Genomic DNA, 19,500 nt, shown 5'->3' with positions numbered 1-19,500 from the left:
TGGATTCAAACAAGCCTGGCTGAAGACGGCTGAAATACCAGAAACCGGTCCTAGGAAGCTTGTTTCCGGTCCAGGGAAGGCATGGCTTGGCAGTTCGGGCTGGACTGTTCCCATGATGCACAGTGTCAGACTGATTTGCATATGGCCATGTCTGAACTGGGGTGGCAGAGTGGGCTAAAGAACGGTGATGGATCAAACCCAGATCTGTTGACTGGGTGTGAGTGTTTGATTGGTTCTGATGCTCCGTCCATCACCACCCCCTTTTGTACCGCTTTGTTCGCCATAAGTTGGCAGGGTATGCTCAGACGTGAGTCCCTTGCTCACTTTGCCACTGGATTCAAGCAAGCCTGGCTGAAGACGGCTGAAATGCCAGAAACCGGTCCTAGGAAGCTTGTTTCCGGTCCAGGGAAGGCATGGCTTGGCAGTTCGGGCTGGAATGTTCCCATGATGCTCAGTGTCAGACTGATATGCATATGGCCATGTCTGAACTGGGGAGGCAGAGTGGGCTAAAGAACGGTGATGGATCAAACCCAGATCTGTTGACTGGGTGTGAGTGTTTGATTGGTTCTGATGCTCCGTCCATCACCACCCCCTTTTGTACCGCTTTGTTCACCATAAGTTGGCAGGGTATGCTCAGACGTGAGTCCCTTGCTCACTTTGCCACTGTATTCAAGCAAGCCTGGCTGAAGACAGCTGAAATGCCAGAAACCGGTCCTAGGAAGCTTGTTTCCAGTCCAGGGAAGGCATGGCTTGGCAGTTCGGGCTGGACTGTTCCCATGATGCACAGTGTCAGACTGATTTGCATATGGCCATGTCTGAACTGGGGTGGCAGAGTGTGCTAAAGAACGATGATGGATCAAACCCAGATCTGTTGACTGGGTGTGAGTGTTTGATTGGTTCTGATGCTCCGTCCATCACCACCCCCTTTTGTACTGCTTTGTTCGCCATGAGTTGGCAGGGTATGCTCAGACGTGAGTCCCTTGCTCACTTTGCCACTGGATTCAAGCAAGCCTGGCTGAAGACGGCTGAAATGCCAGAAACCGGTCCTAGGAAGCTTGTTTTCAGTCCAGGGAAGGCATGGCTTGGCAGTTCGGGCTGGACTGTTCCCATGATGCACAGTGTCAGACTGATTTGCATATGGCCATGTCTGAACTGGGGTGGCAGAGTGGGCTAAAGAACGGTGATGGATCAAACCCAGATCTGTTGACTGGGTGTGAGTGTTTGATTGGTTCTGATGCTCTGTCCATCACCACCCCCTTTTGTACCGCTTTGTTCGCCATAAGTTGGCAGTGTATGCTCAGACGTGAGTCCCTTGCTCACTTTGCCACTGGATTCAAGCAAGCCTGGCTGAAGACGGCTGAAATGCCAGAAACTGGTCCTAGGAAGCTTGTTTCCGGTCCAGGGAAGGCATGGCTTGGCAGTTCGGGCTGGACTGTTCCCATGATGCACAGTGTCAGACTGATTTGCATATGGCCATGTCTGAACTGGGGTGGCAGAGTGGGCTAAAGAACGGTGATGGATCAAACCCAGATCTGTTGACTGGGTGTGAGTGTTTGATTGGTTCTGATGCTCCGTCCATCACCACCCCCTTTTGTACCGCAGAGAATAACATAGCGGGAGCTGCCGCAAAGTCAGGGCGACCTGTGTTGCACTTGAGCAGATTGACGAGCAGGTCATACCAGTCTACTCTCAGTTCTCAGAGCAGATTTTATAAAAACAGCTTTGGATTTTGGCTATCTGCTATAGCATCATCACCAAGGGGTCGAGGACTGAAGGGGCACCATTTGGTTGGTTAGGATTTATTCAGGCTGGCTCCGGGTGCAGGTTCACAATAATGGGAGCCTGTTATGTCCCTGTGGGTCTGAACAGGAGGCCGGATTACTAGCCCTTGAAGTCACTGTGGATGTCTTGGGTTCAAGTGTGAATCAGAGCACAAGCAGCAGCACTACAAAATGTTTAGCCACACAGACATATGTAGTAAATACAAAATGATCTATTATTGCAACTGTTTATTAATTACAACACTTTTTAAAATATGCTTGTTCATGTACATCATTTTACTGTGTACATGCTAGTTAGTGTGGCCTAGATTTACTAACATTTTGCATCATGATTGCATCACTTTTTTAACGCAGCCGTGACCCAAAATATATTTCTGCAATTACTATGCAATGCAAAGCCAGATTTGTGGGGCTTAGTTAAAAAGATAGTAATGCAGGCATTGCTTTGCATCACAGATACATTCCATGGGTGGAGCATGAATGTTCGCATAAGTCTTAAGGATTGTTTTTGTGCAGGAAATTGACCATTGCCCATGGTGCAAAAGTGTCTGCATTGGCACTAGGCTGCCTGAAGTGCACCAGCACTATGAGAGAGCAGAAGTGCATCATATCATACTAAATATGCTGCATTACTGCTCTTTCCCTTTCACACACTGCAATGCAGCAAGTTGCCTTATTGCGTTGAATTGCATGAAAGGTTTGTAACTCTGGGCTCACGGTTATTGCCAACGTCTCAGGTGCATTTTTACTCACAACATTTATAGCTGACATTGAGTCCCATTTCCTGTGAACCCCAACAAATTTGTCTTGTTGAATGGCCATTGTTTTCCGACTCATGCCTTAATTTGCTGAATACTGTTGAGGCTAGTTTGCAGCAGGGCTCTCAGGGCCACCTGCATGACATGGTTTGTATCACTCTTGCACCACACAATGTGGTGCAAGAGCGACGCAAACCGTAAGTCCTATTTTTGAAGCCAAAAATATAGAGTAATGCAATACAGAGCAGAGATTGCTGCATTGCATTACTTTGCAATGAATAGGCATTGCATGGGTGTTTCCATGCAACTCCCATGGTGTTTGACGCATTCCCAGATTGACAAGACCTTGTAAACCTGGGAATGCGCCAAAAAGATATGCCTCACTAGGAGAAGTGTAACGAGGAGAAATATCTTTATTTCTCCTTGTTTTTTCTGCAGGACACATAGAAAGAGGACAATTCATCTCAGGATTATTTTTGTGCAGGAAGGTGCTCTTTCCTACACAAAAACAGTCTTGCCTACAACATAGGCACCCTTGCACCATGCTGCAAGTGTGCTTTCATTGGCGCTAGGCTGTCAAAACGTTGCCAGAGCAATGGAAAAGGCCAGTAATGCACGGTATTGGATGAATACAGCACATTCCTGCCCTTTCGCTGTGAATCATGGTAACACAGCAAGGTGAATTGCTGCGCTTGCTTGTGCCGCATATGTCATACATATGCCCATAGTATCTTTTGGTTCTTGAGTAAAGCACATTGAATCGTGTTTTACCTCGTGGTTCTTGATATCAAATCAGGTCGTAAATCACGCATCATCAGGAAGGGCACACTTTGCATTAGCAGTGATGTTCCCATGACATTAACCGTAGAAACTGAAGACAGGAAAGTTAAACAGATTAATTATAAGTAGGTATACTTTAGCTGCCTTCTAAACCACGTTTCGCTTTTTGCAAGCAGCATGTTGACTACTAACAGGCAATCAGTGTGAATACTTGTCTTCAATGACTTCTTATTTTTGTTCTACATTTTGCATCGCTAATGATAAAAGCTATGAGGAGTGAATCTGAAGCCTGCAACCAACATGTTAATATTGCATCAGAATTTTAGGAGACTAAAGATTAAACACTAAGGGGTTGATTCCGATCCGGGTCGGACAGCCCTCTGAGAGCTGTCCGTAGCATTAGCTTCTGACCTACCCGTTCCGGAAGCCGGTCCGTCCGGACGAGGAAGTACGATGCACAAATGTGCCCAAATCCTGAACGACACATACGCACCGAAACAAGCAACATTTTCCGTACGAGCCGGAACCAGAAACGCAGAATTGGAGTAGTCCGGAAGTATTTACACCGCAGCTTCCGGCCAGGCAAACACAATGCGAACTTCCTACATGCCGAACAGGTCGCCACTTACAGGACGTTCCAGCATCCGGAACAGCAGTCTCTCCGCGTCGAATTGTGCTACAACACGATCCACGGCTATGAGACGAACAAACCATGTATCCGATCACGCATGTCATCCCTGTACTGTACGTCTATGACCGAAACAACAACAAAAATTGATGCCTACCCTGCAGATGGTAAGTACGACACCCATAGGGGGGAGATAGCTATAACTGCCAGCAGTCTCAACCAATAGGGGGTGGATACCTATCACTACCAGCATTACTCAACCCATTGGGGTGGATGGCTACCACTACCAGCATTGTCCAGCCCAAATAGGGGGAATGGCCATCACTGCCAGCAGTCTCAACGTATAGGGGGTGGATGCATATCACTACCAGCAGCCACAACCCATAGGGGGGGGTGGATGCCTATCACTACCAGCATTACTCAACCCATAGGGGGTGGATGGCTAACACTAACAGCATTGTCCAGCCCATTGTGGGTTTGACAGCTATCACTGCTAGCACTCCCTAATTATAGGGAGGATGTACCATCACTACCATAAGTCCCTACTTCTAGGAAGTGATGCTTAACACCACTAGCATTTCAACCCATAGGGGTTGTAGGCCAAACACCCCCCCCCCCTACCATCATGGCAAAATTGTGTATTGTGTGGGAACTGCCGGTAACAGTGACACTGAAAGGGAACACATACTGTAACTCCCATCACAGTTGTGACCAAACGGTGAATGTGGGGCTCAAACCCCAAGCATGTTGACTAAAATTGTGTCAATGGGGTTCAACCCCTCCGCACTACAGTGACTTAAATGTGAGTCTGGGGCGCAAAACACCAGCCCAACATGTATATTGTGGTAATGGGGTTAACCCCCCCCTCTCCGCAGTGACCAAAAGGTGAATGTGGGGTCAAAGACCCCAGCTAATATGGTACATTGTGGTAATAGTGTTTAACCCCCTTCACTACAGTGACCAAAAGGTGAGTGTGGGGTCCAAAATCACCTGCATCTTTAAACCACCATATATGATTTATGGTTGTAACACCACAAGCAATGGAGTGGCAAAGTAGTGGTTGTATTGCTAACAAACATTGAGCTGCTGACTGAAAGATTTCTGTGTCGACTAAACATCCTCTGCCATGTGCAGAGAAGCATCGCACATGCGGGCTGTCAATGCCTTCAACGGACAATTACACAATGTAAGTAGTGACCATCAAAACGCATACACACATATGCACACAAACAGACACACATACTAATGAATCCTATGTAGACTGCAGCTTTTTGATGATCAAGACCCATACCATGGCAGCAATGGGACACACTAACCATGATGAATGTGCAGAGTGCCACAGAAGCTATACCAATGCATGGGTGCAGATGCACAAACACAACCAGTCAGCCTCACATTGCACATGGAAAACAACTTGTGTGTGTGTGTCTTACTGTACCCAGGCAAGTATGATACACATGATGTGTGGCTGATCTCCAATGATAAATATGTGTACACAGTGCAATTCTTAAGTTTCACAGGAATTGGGTACCTCTTTGTGGGCTCAATGATTGTGGAGAAGTGTGGCTCAATGATTAGAGCGGCAGACCCTGATGCAGAGGTCTAGCCCGGGACCAGGGTTCAATTCCCCGCCTCGGCGGGTCTTGGGCTCTAAAAATCCACAGACCTGATAATTCTCTCCTCGGTGCCTATTCCAATCATGGAGTCCCACTCTGGGCAATAGCTTGCTTAATCTCCACAACGGCCCCCACAATGCTAAGAAGGCCTGGCCTCCACCTTGGGGGTGCCCAGGAGTGGATGCCTCACAGGGAAAGCCAGGATGGGTTCCACAGCGGTATTCGTACAAGCGCCTTGAGACCCTTGCGGGTGAGTAGTGCGCTATACAAGAATCAAATTAATTTTTTTTACATTTTTACATTTGCAATCAGGCATTGTCAGATGAGTGGGTTCACAACAGACTCATGTGACATAAGCTGGCTGGAAGACTAACCAACACAGCAAGAGACAGACCCACTCCTTCAGTACCCACAGGGAACCTACATTGTGGTGACAATAGCCTGTATGATAATTCCTCTGTGATTACTAATTTGGATGTAACCCATACTGTGGAGCACAGTCACATGTGCGCTCCTTGTCATGTTGTGACACACAAAGTTCCATCACAATCACACAGAAAACTCACTGGGCATGGCCTGTAATTTAAGGTCATTATGTAGAGAGGGGCCTAGACAGGAGACGACTCATATATACCCACTCTCAACACCACACACCTTGATCTGCAACTATGTGCATCAGCTAAGCCCACATGGACTGGTGACATTGCACATGCACCTATGACAATCCCAGGGGTGGAGAGAGGATCCAAGGTATACAAACACATCACACATGGACAGTCAACAACCCTTGTGAATGTTTTCCACAATGCATAGTATGAGTTACATGTGCATGACGTGAAACGTATCAGACACATCGGGATCCCTGTCACAGTCCCAGACCAATGAAGATCCCTAGGAGACCCACAAAGAACACATGTTGACAACACACGACATTGAAGTCTAGGATCTGATGAGTGTGAGCAGTCACTCACACATACAAGTGACCTAGTCACAGAAAGACACCACAAAGTGAAAACAACATGATGTCTGAAACACAAATGTGCTGTGGTGAAGCCTGAATATGTCCCATGTGCGTTTGCCCACATTCCAGGGCCTCACATCAAACAGACCCACGGATTACATCAGAAGGACCAGTAGTCTACCATGCACATACGTCACAGAAAACCTACTTTAAAGACGTTGGATAAACACAGGACAAATCAGCAAGCATCACAAACCGGAACATCTGCAGGGAATATAGGCTGTGTAGGAACAGGGAAGGTTACCCACAGACACATGCTCACATAACACACGACATGGCCCCAGTCAATGTCACGGAAGAACACACTGTCATGAGTAGGGCTGGGCGGAATTTGCGTAGTCGCACTACGCAAAGCTCAGCAAAACAGTAAAAAATCTCCGCGAGCATGCAGAGTTCCCCAAACACGCGGAATTGCTTGTTCCACCCGTTCATAATGCTTTTTTCCTGTTCGCGAATGCTGTTTGCGTGCTCGGGGGAAATATCTTGTGAACACGCATTTTGAAAGCGCAAACAAGCATAAAATTCCGCAAAGCCGTGGATCGCGGAATTTTTGGCAATTCCGCGTTCTCCGCGGAACGCAAAATTACCCAAATTCTGCAAATTCTGCAAGTGAAACAGGATTTACCGCCCAGGCCTAGTCATGAGCTGACTCAACTCATGTGTAAGGTCAGCTGTGTCAAACGTTGTCTGTGCAGGGCTAAGTCATGTCAGCATAAAACTTGGTCACTTAGACACCAATTACGACACCCTGAAAGCACTGGTCACATCAACCTGTGTACAGGAGGGACTCTCGTCATCTGCACAACATCAAAACACATGTCTAGCAAGTTACACTGAAGACACACATCACTTGTACAGCATTGATGTGACAATCTGCATGTCCAGTGTAGATGGTCCAACAGTCTGGAAAAAGTACAATGTGCACAAATCGGACTCCAACATATGTGCAACAGTGTAATCCAAAGATGTGAAGTTGTGAAAAGAAGGTGATACTCACGGTGCCAAGTAATTGGGATCATGTGTGTAGGAGAGTAGGATCTGCACTTATGTTGCCCCCACTTTTTTTCTGATGTTAACACTGGTTTCTGGCTATAGTCTGGCTGGGTCCCTGCTAATCAGGGCACCAGTCTCTCTGTTCTCTCTAAACAATTTGGAGTGCATATTAGATGCACTAGTGATTGGATACTGTGGTACCTTATGAGCCCCTAGTATATGGTACCTTAGGTACCAAGGGCATAGGTACTTCACAGGACTACCAGGGGCTGAAGCATGTATTATGCCACCCCTGGGAAGCAGACTAAATCTGACACCACAGGCCTGCTACTGCAGCCTGGGTGAGGTAGTGTTAGCACTCCTCACTGAGGTATAGGTTCCCTATATCTCACTATACACACACATATAAATCTATCAGTCACCCCTAAGGCAGGCCCGATCAACCCTGAGGGCAGGGTGCTTGGTTTACAATGTGAGGGGGGTGCCTCTGCCTGAGCAGGGCCCCTCTGCAGCTGGCAGAGTCTATTCTCTGTGGCTGTTTGTGGATGCGTTTAAACCATATACTCTTAAGTGCATTATAACCTACCGGTAAATGCTATCTTTGGAATGACTGCATCACAAAATGTCGTGTTTGGTGTCAAACAACTTGGAATCATACCCCCACACCAGTAAATGGTGTGGGAGTATGATCCCACCCTTCTAGAGGGGAAGACATGTACCTACTGTGGAAACACAGTAGAAATCTGAAAGAGCCCTGGCATCACAAAATGGATGCCACCAGCACAGACACTGGACTGCCCTCCTGCTGCTGACTGAAACTCGCAGTGGAGGAGGCCCAACAATAGGCATCCTGTCACAGGGAGGTGTAACCACCTTCCAGACAGGATTTAGTGTATTGGGGTTGGGTGGGTGCACTCCTAGAGTGCTTTGAAGTCCTGCACTGGGGGAGCAGTAGGCTCCTCTGTGCATATGCCAGCTCAAACCGGTTCAAGGGCTACCTGCCCTTGCTCTGGCGCGAAACTGGACAAAGGGAAGTGGGTGTACCCACCCACTCCCCTGACCCTCCCGTAGGAGTGGTCATAGAGCTAGTCCCTCTCTTTCCTTTAGTATAAGATAGGGAAACCTTACCATTGCAAATCAGATATCCCTGGACGATGCTCTACAAGAAGAATCCTGGCCCTTCGATGTTCCACTACCTTTGGAAGACTGAAGAATCTCCCTTGGAATCAAGGAGTGACTCCCTGCTTGGCAGGCACCAAAAACTTGAACCAACAGTCGCAAACTTTCCTGCTCCCACCGGAGTCCAAAGTCCCTTCAGCCCCAGAAGTAGATTTCTTGACTTTTCGACGGCCATTGTGAGTCCCCAGCAAACCTGAGGCAAGTGGACCCCACGAGCGATGAGAAACAGCAATACCCGGCTACAGTTCACTATTGTCAAGTGCAACCCCTTCACGACGTTCTACAACCTTGTGCATTGGACCACATGTGGTCCAAGCCTCCAGCAGGATTTACTTTGAAAATCAGAGGCCTACCTCATCCCAAGTGACCGTGGGCTCCTGTGAAGCGAATCCTCATGAGGCATCTTTGCGATCCCTAACCGGCTGGCTTGTGGGTCCCCTGAAGACTTTCTCATCAAACCAAAGAGTTCCCCTGGTTGCTCCAGGCCTGCCCTGACTTACCTTTGCTGGGGGAGTCCCACAGACCTTGCTGGTCTGCACCGCTGACTTTCTTCACTTTCCATGAGACTTGCTGTTGCCAAGGCTTGTTGGCTCCAATCTGGTTGCCAACACCTCAGTAAGCTGCAGACTTTGTAGGATACTCCGAATCCAGCTCCTGGTTGTCGTCAACGCCTCCTGGACCTCGTGGTTGAAGAGTCAAAACACCCTTGATCACCGGAAATCACTGACTTCCGTGGGCATCCATCTTCCTGGCCCCGGGTCACTGGCAAGTGACTGTGAACACTGTCCCTTCTGCTTTCAGGTCTTCTTCATCCTGAATCCAGCCTTGGATTCCACCGGACACTTCTCAAGTCTTCACAAGCAGCAAAACTTCTTCGGCTTCCATCGAGAACGACGACGCGACCCAACACCAAAAGACACCTATGCACCCGGCTTCCCTGGGTGAGGTAATTCATGCACTCCAGTGCTCCTGTGGGTGTTGGCCCTCGAAGTTCTTACCTTGTAAGTGGCTTGCTTGTAGACTTTCTAGAAGTACCCTTAAACTTTAAAAATCCAACCGCGACTTGCTCCATTGAAATCAATAGGGAACCGGCGGCTGTGTTCTCACACTGCACGCGTCTCCCGTGGGTCCTTCACTTACCTTCCTAGGGTGGATTAGTGAGGCTCTATCGATTCTACAGGCCTTGGCCCCTTGCAAGTTGACATTCCTAAACCTCTTTTTTAGTATATTTTCTGGTACGCCCCTAGGGCCCCAGTCATAATTGTGCTTAACTTATTGTGAAATGTTGATATTTGCATATCTTCCTGACTTCTAATCTCATAAAGAGATTAGTAGAGTGTGTCTAGTAATAAATACATATATATTTGATATATATACTTGTGTGGTGTCCTTTCATTTGGTAATTCAAGAGATTATAAGGTAAAACAAGCAGCTTTACATTTGTCTGAGACTTAGCCTGAAGGCTGATCTCCACAGCTACCACTAGGATATCTTTCTATAAAAGGTTGTCTTAAACCTATCTACCATAAGAGTCGAATTGGACTGGTGCAAGGTGGCCACTATAACTTGTGACCAACATATGCCTGGCCAACTTCTCACATTGGTGGGCAGCGTGTGGGATTCCAGCTTGCCATTGTTTTACCAGAAAAGCTCTGTTTGAATTACTAACTGAAAACCACTAAAGGTACTCAAGGTACATATAAAGTCAAGCTTAGTATCAATAAGTTGTACTGAACTTAGAGCTGTTTGTGAAGGGATAGCACACCCTTGCTACAGCTCAAGCTAGCATCAGTAGGCCACAAACGAGTGTAGGTAGTACAACATTGCACAACACTAGAATGTCCTCAAGGGATGGAGCCAGTGGGTCCACCCAGCCTCAGTATAAGGACATGACCTTCTTTGACTTGCAGGCCATGTGTGTTGCAAGACACCTGAAGCTAGGACAGATTCCCTCCACACTAGGCCTGATAGATCTGCTGACAGCAGATGATCTAAGGTTGGCTCTAGGAGCTAACAGATCTGAATCAGGAGTGGGTCAATTACAGTGTCTGGGTCAGATGATGAAAATCAAGATGACCAGGACTCTGTGGTTGAAGGGCCAGACCCACATGGGTCTGAAAAGGACAGAGGAATTCTCCCTAAGAGAACTGACAGAGTGGAGGAGAGGCCTAGGTCCCTTTCTAGGGACTCTAACCACTCATATCACTCTGGCAGAGAATCTGTCCATCAGAGGAGCTCATACTTTAATAGAAGAGAGACCTCCACTGAAAGAATGTACAAACTGCTGCAGTATGAGGACGCAAGGTTTGCCCTTAAGGCCAAGCTGTTGGCATTAGATAACAAAGCCTTTGAGTTCCAGAGAGCTTCTAGAAAAGAGGTGTTATAACCCCCTGGTGGCAGCAACAGTGTCCCTAGAGTCAGAGATTACATTCCAGACCATAGGAACCTGTCCAAGGTTGTTCCTCCCTACCAGAGTGGGGATGATATCCACAAATGGATAACTGCTATGGAGAGGGCCTGTAGAGTGCAACAGGTCCCCCAGAAACAGTGGGCAGCAATCTTGTGGCTCTCCTTTTCAGATAAAGGTAGAGAGAAGCTCCTCACTGTTAGAGAAGAGGATGCTGATGACTATGAAGTCCTGAAAAGTGCATTAATAGATGGGTTTGGCTTAACCACTGAGCAGGACAGGTTGAAGTTCAGAGACACCCAGAAGGCACAGAATCAGGACTGGACATACTTTGTAGATTGTGCAACCAAGGCTCTGGAGGGTTGGCTGGTTGGTAGTAAAGTTACTGATTTTAAGGGATTGTATAATCTTATGATGAGAGAACAGATCCTTAATAATTGCCAAAACCAGTTGTTGCATCAATACTTGGTGGACCCTGATCTGACCTCTCTCCAAGAATTGGGAAAGAAGGCACACAAATGGATCAGAACCAGGGTGAGGCAGAAAACCCAGAACCAAGGGGGTGACACTAAGAAGCAGGATCCTAAAGGCTATGAGAAAGGTGGGGATAAGTAAAAAGACCAGAAGTCTTCACAAGGGCCCCAAACATCTGCATCTGGTGGGGAGTCACAGCCTACAAAGGGAAAAGGCCAAAAGAAGCCCTGGTGCAAATTCTGTAAACAGAAAGGGCACTGGGCTTCTGATTGTACCAAAGTCCAAAGACCAAACCACCACCACTCCTGCCCCTAAGGCAACTGTTCCCCCTAGTGCAGCTACTGGTGGAGGTAGTAATCAGAATAAGGGTGTAGTAGGGTTGACCCTGGGTTCTGTAATGGACTCTGGCCTAGTCAGAGTACCCACTCAGGCATTGCTGATTTGTGATGGAGACATTGATATGTCCTTCCTAGTGAGCCCCAGTAATCTGGGCAAATACAAACAGCAGCCTGTAATAAATATCAAACAGGCTTTGGCATTCAGGGACACAGGTGCTAGTGTCACCATGGTGGCAGAGGATCTTGTGGACCCTGGGCAGATCATCCTGGGTGAAATGTACCAGGTTACCAATGCAAGCAATGTCAGGACCAACCATAGTCTGGCAACCATAGTCTGGCAGTTGTGAATTTCTCCTGGGGAGGGGTAACTGGCCTCAAGAAGGTAGTAGTCAGTGCAGACCTCCCTGTCAAATGTCTATTGGGCAATGATCTAGAGACTTCAGCCTGGTCTGAAGTAGAGTTATGGACTCATGCTGAGATGTTGGGCATACCTGCAGAGGTATTTGCTGTGACCAGGTCACAAGCCAAAATGCATCAAACTGAACCAGCTCTGGATCCTGAAAGTATGGACCAGGTGCTACCCAAGAGGAGGAGCAGTAGGGTTAAGGCAGTGCCTTACCCTCTGTCTCAGATCTCAGATTCCCCTCCTGAGGGAGGAGAAGCAGATCCTGAAGAAGGAACTGCCCCAGAGGGACTTAAGCCTGATCAGGTTGAGTTCTTGGGGGCAGGGGAACTTCCAAGGAAGATCTGAGTAAGGTGCAACAGTGCTGCCCCTCTCTTGCACCCCTCAGACAGCAGGCTGCTGCTGAGGCTTCTGGGAGTGCTGGTGGGTCCCATAAAGTTTATTGGGATGAGGGACTCCTATATTCTGAGGCTAGAGATCCTACCCCTGGAGCCACCAGGAGGTTGGTAATACCTCAGACGTTTAGGGGGTTCCTCTTGACCCTAGCACATGACATCCCTTTAGCAGGACACTTGGGCCAAAACAAGACCTGGGACAGGCTTGTTCCACATTTCCATTGGCCACACATGTCAGAGGACACCAAGGAGTTTTGTCGCTCCTGTGTCACTTGCCAAGCCAGTGGCAAGTCAGGTGGCACAACAGAGGTCCCCCTGATACCACTATCTGTGGTGGGGGTACCCTTTGAAAGGGTAGGGATTGACATTGTTGGTCCCCTTGAGCCTCCAACAGCATCTGGGCACAGGTTTATCCTGGTGGTAGTGGATCATGCCACCAGGTACCCAAAAGCAATTCCCCTCAGGACCACCACAGCCCCTGTGGTGGCAAGAGCCCTCATTGGAGTTTTCTCCAGAGTGGGTTTCCCTAAGGAGGTTATATCTGTGGAAGGAGTGTGGTGTAAACTACAAGTTCAATACTCACAATGCAATGGGTTAGTTAAAAGGTTCAATAAAACACTAAAGGGAATGATTAAAGGCCTCCCAGAAAAGCTTAGGCGAAAATGGGACCTTTTACTTCCCAGCCTTCTGTTTGCATACAGTGAGGTCCCACAGAAGGGGGTTGGCTACAGCCCTTTTGAACTTCTGTTTGTGTATCCTGTAAGAGGTCAATTATGTTTGGTGAAGGAGGGCTGGGAGTTACCTCTCAAACCTCTCAAACGGGATGTGATGGACTATGTACTTGGTCTCCGCTCCAGGATGGCTGAATGCACGAAGAAGGCAACTAAAAACCTGGAGGCAAGCCAAGAGCTAAAAAAAACTTGGCATGACCAAAAGGGTGTGCTGACTGTATACCAGCCAGGACAGAAGGTGTGGGTGTTGGAGCCTGTGGCCCCAGCAGCTCTCCAAGACAAGTGGAGTGGCCCCCATACAATTGTTGAGCAAAATGGAGCGGTCACCGACTTGGTGAATCTTGGAACTCCCCGGAGCCCCCTTAGGGTGCTCCATGTCAACAGATTTAAACCGTATGTTGACAAGGCTGACATGGGCTTGCTCATGGCAACTGATGAGGAACAGGAGGAGGAGAGTGACCCTCTCCCTGACCTGCTCTCACAGAACCCGATGATGGGTTAGTAGATGGTGTTGCTTTGGCAAGCAGCCTCACTGACCATCAGCAAACTGAATGCAGACAAGTTCTGCAGCAGTTCAGACATATGTTTAGCCTGACCCCTAGTCAGACTTCCTGGTGCACCCATGAGGAGGGACACTGGAGAAAGTCTGCCTGTCAAGAGTAAAATCTACAGGCAACCTGACCATGTCAGGGACTGTATCAGGACTGAAGTTCAGAAAATGTTGGAACTAGGTGTAATTGAGCCTTCAGATAGCCCTTGGGCTACTCCAGTAGTCCTTGTGCCTAAACCTCATACCCAGGGTGGTAAGAAAGAAATGAGGTTTTGTGTAGACTACAGATGCCTCAATGCAGTCACCAGGACTGATGCCTATCCAATTCCCAGGGCAGATGAGCTCATTGATACGTTGGCCTCAGCCAAATATCTGAGTACATTTGACCTAACAGCTGGCTACTGGCAAATCAAGTTAGCTGATGATGTCAAGGCCAAAACAGCATTTTCAACCCCTGGTGGGCACTACCACTTTGTGGTGATGTCCTTTGGTTTGAAAAATGCACCTGCCACTTTTCAGAGGTTGGTGAACAAAGTTCTGACAGGTATGGAAACGTATTGCTCAGCTTATCTAGATGATATTGCTGTCTTTAGTTCCACCTGGCAGGATCACCTGGTCCACCTCAGAAATGTTTTGGAGGTCCTGCAAAAAGCAGGCCTCACTATCAAGGCCACTAAGTGCCAGATAGGGCAGAGTCAGGTTGTGTACCTGGGCCACCTTGTAGGTGGAGGCCAGGTTCAACCATTGCAGAGCAAAATCCAGACCATAATGGAATGGGTAGCTCCAACCACCCAGACACAGGTGAGAGCCTTTTTAGGCCTGACTGGGTACTATAGGAGGTTTGTTAAGGGATATGGATCTATAGTTACCCCCTTAAATGATCTTACCTCAAAGAAGATGCCAAAAAGGTTCAGTAGACAGCTAGCTGTCAAAAGGCATTTGAAGACCTAAAGCAGGCAATGTGCACTGCCCCATCTTACAGAGTCCAGACTACACAAAAAAGTTCATTGTTCAAACAGATGCTCCTGAGCTAGGTGTGGGAGCTGTAATGTTTCAACTGAATTATGAAGGTCAAGACCAGCCAGTAGCTTTTAAAAGCAGAATGTGACCCCTAGATAGAAACATTGGTCAGCTATAGAGAGGGAGGCCTTTGCTGTGGTGTGGGTCCTGAAGAAGCTGAGGCCATACTTGTTTGGCACTCACTTCATAGTTCAGACTGACCACAAGCCCCTCCTATGGCTTAAACAGATGAAAGGTGAAAACCCAAAACTGCTCTACAGGGGATGAACTATACAGTGGAACATAGACCTGGGACCCAACATGCCAAAGCAGATGGACTCTCAAGGTATTTCCACTTAGAACACAAAGACTCAACTGGTCAAGGTTAGTTTAGTGTCCCTGCGTTTGGGGGGGGGGTTGAGTAGGATCTGCACTTATGTTGCCCCCACTTTTTTTCTGATGTTAACACTGGTTTCTGGCTATAGTCTGGCTGAGTCCTTGCTAATTAGGGCCCCTGATCTCTAAATAACTTGGAGTGCATATTAGATGCACTAGTGATTGGATACTGTGGTACCTTATGAGCCCCCAGTATATGGTACCTTAGGTACCAAGGGCATACGTACTTAACAGGCCTACCAGGGGCTGAAGCATGTATTATGCCACCCCTGGGAAGCAGACTAAATCTGACACCACAGGTTGCTACTGCAGCCTGGGCGAGGTAGTGTTAGCACTCCTCACTGAGGTATAGGTTCCCTATATCTCACCATACACACACATATAAACCTATCAGTCACCCCTAAGGCAGGCCCAATCAATCCTGAGGGCAGGGTGCTTGGTTTACAATGTGAGGGGGTCCCTCTGCCTGAGCAGGGCTCCTCTGCAGCTGGCAGAGTCTATTCTCTGTGGCTGTTTGTGGATGCGGTTAAACCATATACTCTTAAGTGCATTATAACCTACCGGTAAATGCTAACTTTGGAAAGACTGCATCAAAACATGTTGTGTTTGGTGTCAAACAACTTGGAATCATACCCCCACACCAGTAACTGGTGTGGGAGTATGATCCCACCCTTCTAGAGGGGAAGACATGTACCTACTGTGGAAACACGGTAGAAATCGGAAAGAGTCCTTGCATCACAAAATGGATGCCACCAGCACAGACACTGGGCTGCCCTCCTGCTGCTGACTGAAACTCGCAGTGGAGAAGTCCCAACAATAGGCATCCTGTCACAGGGAGGTGTAACCACCTTCCAGACAGGATTTAGTGTATTGGGGCTGGGTAGGTGCACTCCTGGAGTGCTTTGAAGTCCTGCACTGGGGGAGCAGTAGGCTCCTCTGTGTATATGCCAGCTCAAACCGGTTCAGGGGCTACCTGCCCCTGCTCTGGTGTGAAACTGGACAAAGGGAAGTGGGTGTAAGCACCCACTCCCCTGACCCTCCCATAGGAGTGGTTATAGATCTAGTCCCTCCCTTTCCTTTAGTATAAGATAGGGAAACCTTGCCATTGCAAATCAGATATCCCTGGACGACGCTCTACAAGAAGAATCCTGGCCCTTCGATGTTCCACTACCTTTGCCAACACCTCAGTAAGCTGCAAACTTTGTGGGACACTCCGAATCCAGCTCCTGTTTATCGTCGACACCTCCTGGACCTCGTGGCTGAAGAGTCAAAACACCCTTGATCACCTGAAATCACCCGACTTCCGTGGACATCCATCTTCCTGGCCCGGGTCACTGGCAAGTGACTGTGAACACTGTCCCTTATGCTTTCAGGTCTTCTTCATCCTGAATCCAGCCTTGGATTACACCAGACACTTCTCCAGTCTTCACAAGCAGCAAAACGTCTTTGGCTTCCATTGAAAATGACGAGGCGACCCGACACCAAAAGACACCTATGCACCCGGCTTCCCTGGGTGAGGTAACTCGTGCACTCCGGTGCTCCTGTGGGTGTTGGCCCACGAACTACTTACCTTGTAAGTGGCTTGCTTGTAGACACTCTAGAAGTACCCTTAAACTTTAAAAATCCAACCGCGACTTGCTCCATTGAAATCAATAGGGAACCGGCGGCTGTGTTCTCACACTGCACGCGTCTCCCGTGGGTCCTTTACTTACCTGCCTTGGGTAGATTAGGGAGGCCCCGGCAATTCTACATGCCCTAGGCCTTGTCCCCTTGCAAGTCGACATTCCTTAACCTCTTTTTTAGTATATGGTCTGGTGCGCCCCTAGGGCCCCAGCCATAATTGTGCTTAACTTATTGTGAAACGTTGATATTTGCATATGTTCCTGACTTCTAATCTCATAAAGAGATTAGTAGAGTGTGTCTAGTAATAAATACATATATATTTGATATATATACCTGTGTGGTGTCCTTTCATTTGGAAATTCAAGAGATGATAAGGTAAAACAAGCTGCTTTACATTCCTCTGAGACTTAGCCTGAAGGCTGCTCTCCACAGCTACCACTAGGATAGCTTTCTTTAAAAGGTTGTCTTAAACCTATCTACCATAAGAGTCGAATTGGACTGGTGCAAGGTGGCCACTATAACTAGTGACCAGCATATGCCAGGCCAACTTCTCACAATGACTATCTCAATTTGCAGCAAAGGATCACATGGCTACATATTGTAATGGGACACATATACCATGGACCACATGCAGTCCATCCCATCACCAAATCACTTATTTTCAAAAAACACAATAGCAACAGCAACTTAATGACACTCATCAGCCACACAATGTACATGAAATTCAAAACTAGCAAAAAACAAACTGTAGCTTTATTCAGCTGTCAAAAAATTAAGTTTGATACGATGATCAATCTAAAGGCCAATGGCCAGTCCATTGCAATTGTCTGGTTTTGTGTGACACTCGTCACACATTGCTTGCCTGCACTGCTACAGCCAGGGGAGATCTCCCCTGGAGGGGCATACATAGGGGCAGTCCAGGCGCCACAGGGACAGGATCAGGGGATTGCAGTAGGGGGCAGGGTAGGTGTGGTGGGTGTAGGAGTGTCAGTGGCAACTGCAGTGGATGTGTGTGATACAGTGGGCACCGTCACCACTGCAGTGCCCAAGTCAGACGGAGTGGACGTGTTCTCACTGCAGTGCCAATGTCCATAGGTGTTTTCAGGGTCTCAGATGAAGTGTGAGGGTCAAATGGGGGAACATGGTCTCCACAGCAGTCATAGGAACAGGCTGAGGGGGTGGGGTTGAGGTGGGGTGGCCTACTCAATTTGGGGATGTTGTACCTGTGTGTGGGTGAACCTGGGGCAGGGTGTGGCGTGGGAACCCAAGGAGTGGTGGCCTGGGTGCTAGATGACGGAGACTGTGTGGTGGGATTGCAGGATTGTGGTGGGGTCTTGCTTTTCCTGGGGGATTTGTGGGTGGGGGCCTCTGTGTTCCGGCTCTTGGGAGAGGGTGTACGGGGGCGAGTGGGTCTACCCTCTGGCTGTGTTGGCTTCCTCTTCCCCTTGTGAGTTGGACCTGATATATCTGTGGGGAAGAGGCCAAGCTCACAGAGGAAGAGCTTCTGTGAAGTGGGGGTTGCAGGTGAGTCAAGGGAAGGGGTTTTGGAGAGAGAAGTATCTGAGGACTGCGGAGTGGTTGTGGATGCCTGTCTGTGTGTCTGTACCTTACCCCCTTGTGTGTGCCATCAGTCCCCTGAGTGTGCGTGCTTGTGCATTTTTGCTTTGGTTGACCTTGCCATGTGCTGCTTGTGTCCATTGTTGTGCGTGCAAGTGCCTGTGTGAGTGTGCGTTGGTCCGGTAGGGTAGTGGGGATTGTGGATGGGGCCGAGGTAGGTGGGGTGAGGGATTGTTGGAGGAGGGACACTGCTGCCATCAGTGAGGAGGCCATGGACTGACTGATCTGCTGTTGGGCAGACATGGTTGCTGAGATGTGCTCCATGAATGACACCAATTGTGTCAATAGACCAGTGTGAGCATGCTGTGGAAAACGTGTAATATTTTACTTGGCATAAGCTGCAGCCATTTTGGCTGTGGTGTCCATTTAAGTTCCCTTCGTAATTCTTTCGTCTTTTCACTCTGCTTGTGTTATCTATTTTTGTTGACTTCCTGACTCAGCTAAAAGCAATGTACGTGCTGACAGTTTGTAGTTGCCAGTACACCTGTTAACTGTCAATCATTTACTGCTGCCATAAGCACTCCTGCTCCCCCTCCCACTTTGCTGACCAACTGGTTATTCATCTGCCCTTGTTTGCTGAAAACTATTTCCAAAACGTGGTCCTTCTATTTCTGTTCACGTGCGTACACTGCACAAAACCTGTATAAAAGGGCACTAGTTTGTGAGGCTAGTGTGCTACCTCCTGCAGCACTTGAGAGGGCTGTGTGGACGTGGTCCCACTCATGAGTGATTATTAAACTTATTAATTATTCCTACTCAAGTGCTGATCTCTACTTTGTTGGTTTTTGAACCTGTGGACAAAAGGGTGAAC

The sequence above is a fragment of the Triturus cristatus genome, chromosome 6 (assembly GCF_964204655.1).
Source record: "Triturus cristatus chromosome 6, aTriCri1.1, whole genome shotgun sequence".
NCBI classification, from domain to species: Eukaryota; Metazoa; Chordata; class Amphibia; order Caudata; family Salamandridae; genus Triturus; species Triturus cristatus.
This window is presented reverse-complemented; position numbering follows the sequence as displayed.